The sequence below is a fragment of the Podarcis melisellensis genome (assembly GCF_964234715.1).
Source record: "Podarcis melisellensis genome assembly, chromosome: 1".
NCBI lineage: Eukaryota > Metazoa > Chordata > Lepidosauria > Squamata > Lacertidae > Podarcis > Podarcis melisellensis.
Window position 1 is genome coordinate 93,400,129 of NC_138528.1, and position 12,917 is coordinate 93,413,045.

Below are 12,917 nucleotides of genomic sequence, written 5' to 3' on the forward strand. Positions count from 1 at the left end.
AATTTGTTCCGGAGGTCTGTTCTTAACCTGAAACTGTTCTTAACCTGAAGCACCACTTTAACTAATGGGGCCTCCTGCTGCTGCCGTACCGCTGGAGCACAATTTCTGTTCTCATCCTGAAGCAAACTTATTAACCTGAAGCACTATTTCTGGGTTAGCGGAGTCTGTAACCTGAAGTGTATGTAACCTGAAGTGCATGTAACCCAAGGTACCACTGTACATTTATTGTTCCTCCTGCTTTTGCTTCTATTCACCTCTCACTCCACTTCCAAGGCTAACTTGGACTAACTTCCAAGGCATGTGGCTCTTGGAAGTTAGTCCAGAAGAGAATGCAGCACCTGGATTGAAAAATGTTCCTCACCCCTGCAGATGGAACCAGTCACCAGATCATAAGTTGGTTTGTCACAAGACTATGGAGTGCTGTTGCATTTGAGAGGGGGACCTGGTGCCTTTACGAGAAACTGTGGTGACAAGAGGAGGCATAATGGCTATTATCTCAGTATTTTGGAGGTGTGCAGCAGTGGGAAGGCAACTGGTGGATGGCAACTCACTAATGCCATGCTCCGCACCCATGTAGGGCGCTGCTAACTATTCAGCATCCCATTTAGACAATCTTGGGGATTAGCCAAAGGTCTGTTTCCACCATCTGAATGATCATCTATTGGGGAAAAAACAGCCAATTTGTACTGTTTTTGACTACAAAGGTCAAATCAATTTAGCTGTGGAATGTACAAGCACATTTTATTTTAAGACAAGGATATGTGAAAGCAGCAGTTAGAACAGCCTTTTGCAAGTCTTCCCACAGCCTTGTGACAAATTTCTCAGCAGGAATAATGTGTTCCGAAAGACATTTGAAAACATTTCATGGGCCTAAGGTTGCTTCATTAAAATTCCAGCAGTAAGAGCTACAATTGAGCTAGTGTGTTTGCTTTATGAAATGTAATGTAGCTGGAGTGTTGCAAAATTAGGCACATCTATTTGCTTTCCATGGAGAGATCATGTTCTGAAATAAGGGATAATCCTTAAAATAAAGAGCTGTGTAGTAACCCTTCCAAGGCATCTAACCAAATGATGGCTCTGATATGAAATTGCAGCATAAAATCATCTATATTTCAAATGTCAGAATCTATAAACTGCAGTTATGGATGGATGCAATACCATTTTAGACAGTTTCTTAAGGCTGCAATCTGACCTATCCTTACTTGGGAGTAAGTTACATTGAATTCAGCAGGACTTCTTTTTAGGTAGACTTGCATAGGCTTGCACTGCATATGCTGGAAAGAGGGAAATATACAATATACCTGAGTTTTGCTGAGGATGAAATTCCTTCATCCTACTTGATAATGCCAGATGGAATGAAAGACATCTATGAAACTGATGATAAAAGCACAAAGAACTTTTCTTTTTAATACAGAAGGAACGCATAAAAATCTTCAGTGCAAGATGAAAAAATCACTTAACAAAATCTTATGTGACTTTCTCTATTCCAGATGGAGACCTAAAGTTCAAAAGTCTGTACCATCTATTGCTGCAGTGTGATTTTTGTCAGAAAAAAAGATGATTCTATGCTCCATATCCATTTGATAAATGAGATTTTTCTTTTAATACAGGATAAATCAAGTTAATTCATACCTGCCTAAGAAAGCTATTAAGAAACGTATCGAAATGTAATGACAGGTTTCCCATAAAGCATTTGATTACACCAATTTTAACTAGAACTTTTGAAAATGTTGGAAGGCTTGGCAGTGATTACTTTCCAGGGGAGTTACTGACTTTTAAAATCAAGAAGCCACAGAGCCCAAGCTGCTGTACAAAGGCAGACCATCCATGGGACCCATACAGAGCAGCCTGTGCAGCACTGTGGGTCCCAAAAACGTCCCTGACTGCAAAGCTCTAGCATTATTTAATAGACTTCTATTCAATAGCCTAAGGACCACATTCCCTTCTGGCTAACTTTTGGGGGAGGTGATAGGCCAGTGGGCAGAGCAATGAATGTAAATTTTACATTTGCACAGTTAACTAGTTTCTAGAAACACACACACACACTTCTCTCTATCCTCCACCCAGGTGATCAAGAGTTTAAGGACACTAAACACTTGGTGGTTGGGTGTATGTGTGTGTGTGAGGCCTGCCAGGGACTATCACCTGGGGAGAGTCCTGAGGGCTAGACAGACATGGCTGGAGGACCTCAGCCATCCCTGATGCATGTGAAGCACACATGAATCACAGCTGCAACTTCACTCATTGGCTAATAGCAATGAATGGAGAGAGAGGACTCATTTCTCACAAAGCAAATGGCTCGAATGTTGCCTGCACATTTTGCTTTGTAGCTCTAATTCTTTGCATTGGTCTCTTTGTGTTTCTGGGCCCCTAGCTGGTTCTGGGCCTGCTACAGCAGCAACCCTTTTACCTTCCTCTTGGTGGGTCTGGTCAAATGTGCTTCTTGGGGGAGGTTTGGAACCAGCCACAGAAAAGGCTCGGTCCCTGGTGCTGGCTAATCTTACCACTCCTAGTGGGTAAGGAAGCAAGGCTCAGCGCCTCAGCCTTGTGCATGTGTTATGGAGGCAATGTCAGCTTTCTCCAGGTCAGGCCACAAATGGTGCACCATCTAAAGATGGTAAACAGCACTACTCGGACAATATCCCTACCGGAGAGGAATGGCAAACTAAGCTGTTGGAGTATGCTGAGATGGCAAAACTGTCCGGGAAGCTCCGGAACCAAGAAGACCAAAACTTTAATAAAGAATGGGGAAAATTTATAATTTATCTGGGAGACCACTGTAAGCAGATAAAAACATCAGCAGAAATGAAATAACATTTGTAATGTAGCAAATATTGTGGACAAAATGAAGAGACACAAAATATGGATTACTGAATAGTATGCAGTTGAAAAGGTTGACAATAGGACCCATGGAGGGGAAGGGGGGAAGTCCAGAGATTGAGAGAAATCTTTAAATGTGGATATGTATTTTGTGTTGTTATAATCCTATACTTGTAAAAGCAAATAAAAATTATTTTCAAAAAAAAAGAAAAAAAGAAAAAGCACCACTCAAGCCAATAAACAGAGCTTACACTGGAATACAAAACACACTTCAGGGTTGCTAGTCCAAGGGTAAAACCATTCTGGACCATGAATTTGGAAGGAATTCAGAGCCAACAAAACTCACCCAAATTTTATTGTACGCTGCTTAGATATGCCAGTTTAAAGTAGTATATAAGTTAATTAAACCCTAATCATAACTGAATGTTGACTGCAGAGCCTTTAGCAGCCATTTCCCCAAAGATAATATTTAGAAAATAATACATCCATGCCATCTAGGCAAGACTTAGATTTGTGTGTGTGTGTGTTTTAAAGCCCTGCTCAAAGTGTCAGCGTTAGCACGAAAGTGCTGGGTTTTTTGAGACAGGATGCAACAATTAATGGCACTTGGCAAACTAATTTGGTTTAAACAGGCAACCACCCAAATTTAAAATGAGCTACAAAGCTGGAGGGCAAAACAAAGCCCGGCCACTTTTTATTCTTCCTAATAGTTCCTTCTGGAAGGGTGGGCTCTGGGCTTTGATGTAGTGCTGCACATTTCCACTTCCATCGGATAGAGACATCTTTTCCAATCAAATCCTTCACTTAGCAATTCTTCCTCTCCGGCAGTCTATTTGATTAAAAGGCTGCAAAACTTGGCATACATTGTAAAATATTCAGAAGGCCGAGGGAATCCATAAGCAACCATAAAAGCACAATTAGGTAGATCTAAGGCTAGTACTACACAATATGTTACCCCAGTGTTTGTGGGTGCAAGGCACTGTTGAAAAGTCTGACAACATCCAAATTATAAATTATGTATTCAGGGCAAAATCGAGACATTTTTAATTCACTAGGAGCTATAGCATGACATCTGAGTTAGACTAGAATTAATAAATGGCTGAATTCCTTATACCTTCTGAATTCCTTATACAGCAGCAGTCTACAGAAAGAAAGAGTCTGGTAAGACTGCTTATTGAAAGGATAAAAAAATTAAAAGTTTATTACTCATGGAAAACAAGCCAAGGTTTTATATGTGGCCAAGACTAAGCCAAGAAGTTAACACCATTACATGTTAACTCATGCTGATACCAACAGAACTTGGTGCAGAAGTCTGAAATGAAGTGATTTACTGACAGGAGTGAGCCAGCAGTAAATCATACTGAGCAAGTTAGAGTTAATTCTTTATTAGCAAAACCAGGATCTGCACAGGAGTATCAGGCCTAAGGATCACAGCAACTCATTTGCGTGTTCATACCCAGAGACCTTCCCCCTAAATAAAGGCACTCTTGACTCAAATTTTTGTTGGCCTACAGAATGTAGGCCACAACTTTATTGATTACAGAAGGTAAGTGGTTGCATAGGCTCTGGTTCGACTAGCACCCTGCACCCTTGTAGGCAGTGCTGACCCAGGGCACCAGCATAGGTTAACCAAGACTGAACACCTGGGTAGGTGAAAAGCTGGGAACAGACTATGTGCACCACCCAGATACCCCTCTGGACTCAGACACAGTCACAACCCCCTCTCGGGGGTTGACCAAACCAGTTGAGTCCCTGGATTCCTTTAACAGAATACCCTTCACATAGGGATGGCGAGACCATTCTCCCATCCCTATCACCCAAACCAGTGCCTATCCGCCACATGAGCACCCGCGCTCACCACCAACCACTCACACTTATAACCAATCCCTTAACCCCACTGACACTGAGGTCAGCCACAAATCATTCCCGATCACAGAAAGATGAACCCCATCAAGCCTGTAAGCAGGGTAGAAACTCCAAATTTGGAAGCTCCTAGGTCTGAAGGTGACCTATTGTGTAGCAGCCTTAGCAGTGAAATGGTTAATTCAAAACTGACGACCCCAATCAGTACCCATGTTCAAGAAATTTGGACTCCTTTTCCGTATAATGATTCACTGATCTAATATGTCTATTGTGAAACTAAAAGCCTTCGCAGATGACCTAGTATTGACATTGCAGGAGCCAGAATCTAGTACGAAAAGAGTATTACAATTGATAAATGATTTTGGTCAGGTGGCAGGATTTAAGTTAAATAAACAAAAAACGAAGGTGCTAGGGAAAAATATGACAGACACAGAGTCAGAACGGTTTCAGAGAGAAACAGAATTATCACTAGTGAAAAGGGTAAAGTACCTAGGGGTAAATATAACAGCTAAAAATCTGAGTCTATTTAAAGACAATTATGAAAAATGTTGGTCGGAAATTAAGAGAGACTTGGAAAGTTGGGCAAAGTTGAAGCTTTCTTTACTAGGCCGAATTGCTGCAATTAAGATGAATGTGCTGCCAAAGATGTTGTTTTTGTTTCAAACATTGCAAATTGTGGACAAAGCAGAGTGTTTCCGGAGGTGGCAGAGAGATATTTCCAAATTTGTCTGGCAGGGCAAAAAGCCCAGAATTAAGTTTAAGATATTAACAGATGCAAAGGAAAGAGGGGGCTTTGCCCTGCCAGACTTAAGGTTGTACTATGAAGCCGCAGCCTTCTGCTGGCTAAAGGATTGGCTACTTCTTGAGGACACTGATGTGTTAGATCTTGAACGTTACAACAATGCTTTTGGCTGGCACGCATATTTGTGGTATGATAAAGTTAAGATCAATAAGGCCTTTAAGAACCATATTGTCAGAAAAGCAGTGTTTAATGTCTGGACTAAATATAAAGACTTACTGGAAAATAAAACACCAAGGTGGCTTTCACCTTTGGAAGCTAAGGCCCGAAAAGGAACCAATATGGAAGCCTACTGGCCAAAATATTGGGAACTGCTAGAAAAAGACGGAGATAATTGGAAATTGCAGAGTATGGAGAAAATGAAGGATAAAGTGCGAGACTGGTTACACTACGCTCAGATTAAGGAAACTTTCAAAAGTGATAAAAAGTTAGGATTCCAGGTGGAGAAATCGAAGTTGGAAACAGAACTGCTAGAACCTAAGACTAAGGTACTTTCAAGAATGTATAACTTGCTGTTGAAATGGAATACACAAGACGAAATGGTTAAATCGGCTATGATAAAATGGGCACAGGATATTGGGCATAATATTATGTTTGAGGATTGGGAAAGGTTGTGGACCACTGGGTTGAACTTTACTGCATGTAATGCTTTGAAAGAAAATGTAATGAAAATGATATACAGATGGTACATGACCCCAGTTAAACTTGCTAAAATATACCATTCGTCAGACAATAAATGCTGGAAATGTAAGGAAAATGAAGGAACATTCTACCACCTCTGGTGGACTTGCCCTAAGGTGAAGGCCTTCTGGGAAATGATATATAATGAGTTGAAAAAGGTGTTTAAGTATACCTTTACCAAGAAACCAGAGGCCTTTCTTCTGGGCATTGTCGACCAGAAGGTGTTAAAGAAAGATAGAACATTTTTCATGTATGCGACAACAGCAGCAAGGATACTACTCGCCAAGAATTGGAAAACTCAAGATCTACCCACACTGGAAGAATGGCAGACGCAACTGATGGACTATATGCAACTGGCGGAGATGACTGGCAGAATCCGAGACCTGGGAGAAGAGAGGATGGAAGAAGAATGGAAGAAATTCAAGATTTATCTACAAAAATATTATGATTTATCGGAATGTTAAGAAAGATGCTTAGTTATAGATAATTGGCCATCACTAAAATAGATCAGGAACTGATGAGAAGAGAGATTAAGAAAAACAAATTTGCAGGAGAATAATTTTATTGTAATTAAGCGGTTTTAAAATTTGGAAATAAGATGATAATTTGCTGGACAAAATTTATTAATGATGCAAATGGGAGTGGGAGGCGTGAGGAAGTTCAAAGAGGATATGAAATTTTGTTAAACAAAGCAATATTGTATACTGTTATTGGATGTTTTCTTTTTTTTCTGTAAAAACCCTAATAAATATTTTTTTAAAAAAAAATAATAATATGTCTATTGTGTCAGCTGGCTGGACTGAAAGTTGAAAATGAAGCGTGTTATTCCTCTAATTGAACATTACTTCAAGGCCATGATAATAAAGCCTGGACGTAATGCACTTGTACATCCCCATTACGCTCTGTGTTGTTTCTTGTAGTGTGCCATTCAAATGCATTAAAATGTTCATGGGGATCATTCCCAGCAATATTTTTCATACCTTTATCCCTGACCTCCTGGAGTAGATAGATGTTCTTACATCAATATTCCTATCTGAAAGCAACCTGTCCAAGGTGGATTTTAAAATAGAATGTGTTATTTTATTAACATCCCAGTACTAAGTGCATTCTGCAAAGGAAGCAAATGCATAATATTAAAAAGAATTTGCTTCATATATATCACTAACAGGCACTCAGGTAGGCATAGCTAAGATCTATCAGACATCACTAGGAGACAAAGGGACAGATTCTGGGAAGGTCTAGTGGGCTTTTAATAGTTGAAGAGTGAGGCAATACTTTGGGGTGTCATAGGATGTGAGGAAGTATGGAAGTGAGAGCTGGACCATAAAGAAGGCTGATCGCCGAAGAATTGATGCTTTTGAATTATGGTGCTGGAGGAGACTCTTGAGAGTCCCATGGACTGCAAGAAGATCAAACCTATCCATTCTGAAGGAAATCAGCCCTGAGTGCTCACTGGAAGGACAGATCCTGAAGCTGAGGCTCCAATACTTTGGCCAACTCATGAGAAGAGAAGACTCCCTGGAAAAGACCCTGATGTTGGGAAAGATGGAGGGCACAAGGAGAAGGGGGCGACAGAGGACGAGATGGTTGGACAGTGTTCTCGAAGCTACCAGCATGAGTTTGACCAAACTGCGGGAGGCAGTGGAAGACAGAAGTGCCTGGCGTGCTCTGGTCCATGGGGCCACGAAGAGTCGGACACGACTAAATGACTAAACAACAACAACAACAGGATGTGAGGATAGAAGAAAATAATTTGGTAAGTTCTAATGCAGCATTTGCAGATGTTTGGCAGCAGGACCTCTTCTTCCTTTCGTCCCCCGTGTCACTAGCTGTGTGCCACCCAAATCTGACAGGGCAGGAGTTGTGGGACTCTTGAGAGCAGATTTGGGGTGTGAGGGGATGCTAGAGGGGAAGAAGGGAAACCTAAGGTCCTATGGCAGATGTACAAGTGAATTTCCATTGCAGAAGCAGGAGCATGTAACCATCAACTCCCTACCTTGCTGCATCCTTTCTAAATGATGAGCCCTCAGGTGGTAAGAAATAACATTGTATTTTGTCTTTTTAGGTAAAGGTAAAGGGACCCCTGACCATTAGGTCCAGTTGTGACCGACTCTGGGGTTGCGGCACTCATCTTGCTTTATTGGCCGAGGGAGCCTGCGTACACTTCCGGGTCATGTGGCCAGCATGACTAAGCCACTTCTGGCAAACCAGAGCAATGCACGGAAACGCTGTTTACCTTCCCGCCAGAGCGGTACCTATTTATCTACTTGCACTTTGACGTGCTTTTGAACTGCTAGGTTGGCAGGAGCAGGGACCGAACAACAGGAGCTCACCCCGTCCCGGGGATTCGAACCGCCGACCTTCTGATCGGCAAATCCTAGGCTCTGTGGCTTAACCCACAGCGCCACTTGGGGGGTACCTTTTGGTTTTGTGAAGCAATATATAAATATATACATATATATATATATATTTAAAAAACTGAACTAACCGAGCTTACCTTATAGTTAGCTCCAGCAGAAGGCTTCTTTTCCAAGCCTCATTGTGGTATGAGGAGTGTGTGTGTGTGTGTAGAAAAGTTTGCTCTGTGGGGGTTGTTAATTCTTCCCTGCTGAGTTGCAAGCTCCCTGAAAATGCCCCCTGCGCTGCAAACATGTTTGGGAAAAGTATTCCGACAAAATACTTTTCCCAAGCCTAATTGTAGCAGGGGAGGGAAGTGATGAGGAGGAGATGCTATGGGCCACATGGGAAGGCCCCAGGGGCCACATCTGGCTCATGGGCTGGTTGTTCCCAACCCCTTCCTTATACAGTCATATTTCATTTTATTCCATTTCTACTGCTCTAGGTTGCAGAATCACCCAAATCACCTAGCATAGATTCACTATTCTTCTCTGCATTTCTAGTGCTTTGCAACGCTGATGCGATGTTATTCATAAATATTATCAACATGTTTTTATTCTATCCCCAAGGTCATTAATGAAAGTATTGAACAAAATTGGTCTCAAGTCTGACTTCTGAGGCCTATTCTCTGCATCTCAAAAGACCCATTGCTTCTTCTCTTTTAATAGTTCCTTGAAGAAAGAAGAAGAAGAAAATCACAATATCACAGACCTGGAGGGCAGAAAGAAGAAAATCTGAAGCTTGTCTTCTAGACCTACAGCTTCTCTCTCTCTCTCTCTCTCTCTCTCTCTCTCTCTCTCTCTCTCTCTCTCTCTCACACACACACACACACAGCTACTTTTTCTGATATGCAGATTTGTCTCTATAATAGAGATTTTTAAAATAAAAATTATGCATATATAAAAGAAGGAGAAAGATGACAGGCAGTGTCTTGCTGTAAGCAGCAAGGTAGACAGATGAGGACTGGCTGGAAGCAGACTGTTGTCGGCAGGTCAGTTCCCCATTGACCCAAATGGACTGCTGCCCACTGCAAGTAAGACAGTGCATGTGTACATGCCTTATATCTGTGCTCAATGGGGTTGTTGTGGGTGATACAAAACCTGAAGTGGTAGAAATCAAATTTTGTGGTCTGGATCTCCTGTAATTCTCTGATGCTATGTTTGAGGTTTCTCCACTGGTGGAGAACAACAGCAGGTGAGATCTGTTGCCTTCATGCCCTACTAATGCGTAGGTCACTATGGGAATCAAGATGGATGGACCTTTGGAATGAGCCTCCATTATGTTCTCACAGTTCTTCTAGGAAGTACAAAATCAGGACATACGTGGAATAGCATTCTTCCCTTGTGATCCCTGATATTTGGAGACACAGGGCCTCTGATACGGGGGGGGGGGAGGGGGGTCCTAATGATAAAAATGTTGGGGATCTCTCACAGCTTTCTGCAGCAAGCACTAACACCTACAGTACTTAATGCCACTAGGATATATGTATAGTATTTTTGTTGTTGTTGTTTTTGCCCTCCATGGTCTCTGGCATTGCAGTTGTCTTGTGGAAAGCTAGAATACATTAGCCCATCTGTTACAGCTGTTTTGGGGGAGATGTTCTACCTTAGAGATGAAAGTTAACTTTCAACTATTTTCTGGCTCTGCAATGAAACAATTCTACATGTTAAGAAGATGGCACTGTCAGCTTTCATGTCAAACACATTTTCCTAGGAATACATTACTGTTTGACAGGCCAAAAGAATGTCGTTGATTCTGACAGACATTTTTATTTTCAAAAGGGTAGTCTGACATCGACAATGTGTATTTCAGTTAGGCCTAATAGGAGAGTGGTGTGTGATGTGAACATATACTGATTACAAAAAGTTGTGTCGATAAAAACACACAAAATTGCCCAATTTCACCCAATCTTCTCTCCTGTATCTGTAATATGAAGTATCAAAACACAACAGTATCTTTTGGTGGGGAAATTAGATATCATATTTGAAAGCAGGCATAATTCTTTAGCTGCCTTGAGGGTGCAGAGGAAGGGGGAAAGTTTGACATTGGCAAATAGGTGTTTATGCGTTATTGAGCAGACAACATTTTCTCCTGTCATATTGCATGGGAAGATTACAGCCGCCTTTTAGTCAGTGGGGCTGGAAGATGAAGAGACATAATGATTCCATTCTTACTGCGAGGATCAAGCTGATAATGTCCAGCCGGAGGAGTATCTTCCATAAATCAGTGCCATTAATTTTTCAGTGCTACAAACCTCAAGCTGATCACTGATAAGGGAATGCTGTGATTTCCACATTGCATATGCTTTCTATCGCCATATGGAAATATTAGGACATATAGGTGCCCTGATAGCTCACTAAGGAAACTGCTGTGATTTGACTTCAGAAAATTGTTTCCAAAGTTTTCCAAAGGGGCAGAATGCCCAATAAATTCCAGCTCCCACAATGTTACAATGTTTTGTCCTTTTTAAAAGAATGAATGAAATGGAAATGTTCTTGCAGGAGGGGCGTTCAGAGCAGAGTAATGGCAAGAGAAACAATGTGGAACCTTTTCATTGCCTAATTTTTCATTCTTCTTCTGTTCCCCCAACCCAAACTGCTGTTCTTCCCAAATTCTTGTTTGCAAACTTATGTTTCCAATACCACGGAGGGGGTGGGGAGTAATGGAGGGCTGTTTGAAATATGTGAAGTCTCCCTCCCCACAAAAAATACCATTTGGGCTTGTTGACTTAAATTCAGCTAATTTGAGTTAGGGATTCAAAATGTGCTCAGAGATGCCAGGCTTACCAACCACAAGGCTGATGGGCTGATGGGGAATGATACTACTGCTGGTCCTCCTTGGTGAGCTGTTAAGGTACATGTGCAATGAGAAGAAAAGAACAGCATGAGTGGACATGGGCTGTGGTCATACATGGACAAACCTCTAGTTATCCAAGTTGTTTAAGAGAAAAGCCCATTCTGTAGTATCCAGCTCAGGAGATTTCAAAGAAGGAATACAGTGGTACCTCGGGTTACAGATGCTTCAAGTTATAGATACTGCAGGTTACAGACTCCGCTAACCCAGAAATATTACCTCAGGGTAAGAACTTGGCTTCAGGATGAGAACTGAAATCGCGTGGTGGCGGCAGCGGGAGGTTCCATTAGCTAAAGTGGTACCTCAGATTAAGAACAGTTTCAGGTTAAGAATGGACCTCCAGAATGAATTAAGTTCTTAACCCGAGACATCACTGTAATTACTGTGGGAGAATAATGTGGTCATTACAGTTTTCATTTTGGACTACACTTCTCACCATCCCTGACTATTGGCCATGTTGCCTAGGGGTGACAGGAGATAGAGTCCAACAACATCTGGAGATGCACCAGGTTGGGGAAATCTGCTTTAAAGAAGAGATTTAGAATTGTGCTATCCTTTTAAAAAAAAAGAAAGCAGAAAAAGAAAGCAGAAAAAGTGGGCATAGTTGGAAAGGGAGTGACTCCAGTTCCTAACAATCAAGTTGAGAAATCCTTCTCTGGCACATCTCACTTCATCTCATTAAAGCTGTGAATTCATAAAACCAGAGGTTCTGCAGAAGTTTCTGTTTGCCCATCAGTATTTAAATTTACATAAAAATCTGTTTGAGGTTCTCTTGTTCATTATTTATCTCACAACATAACATTTCCCAGAACTCCCACAAAGCATCCGTTGCCTTGACCTTCATCAGAAATTTCTTCTCTTTAGTCATATCTCACTGGCCTTGTTAAGAGTGTGGCTTATGGTTGCTTTTTCATTATTAAACGCATAGCAAAATATGTTAAAAGGCTGGCTTCCTCCACCCACTGTCCCTGCAAAGCAAAATACTTCTTCTCCTCTCTCTCTCTCTCTCTCTCTCTCTCTCTCTCTCTCTCTCTCTCTCTCTCTCTCTCTCTCTCTCTCTCTCTTTTTAAGATGCTGTGTGAAGGAATGGAAAAGCTCTTTTACTTCCCTTTCTTTTGCATTTTTATGCACAGTATTTTATCAGTCACTTCACAAGTTTATAAATATAAATTGAACCAAGCAAGGTTAAACCATTTTCTCTGGGCAAGGCCAAGGCTTTCTCAATCAAAGCTGTGCTGAGGTAGATTTCCATCTTGTATGAGTGCCCTTTTGCTGCCGTACATCCCTTATCAAATTTCTGAAACTGACAAAGTCTGAATCTGCTCTTTTATTAGAAAAATACAAGTCATTTCTGACTGCTAATATGCTGTTGATTTCAAATTATTTGGATGCAGTGCTGGGTTAAAGCTCATTGGATTCTTATATCACCCTAACTCACAGAAGGGCGTGTTTGTGGGCAGAAACAATTTTTGATGACTCTCTTTCCCCATTCTGGTGGCCCTCC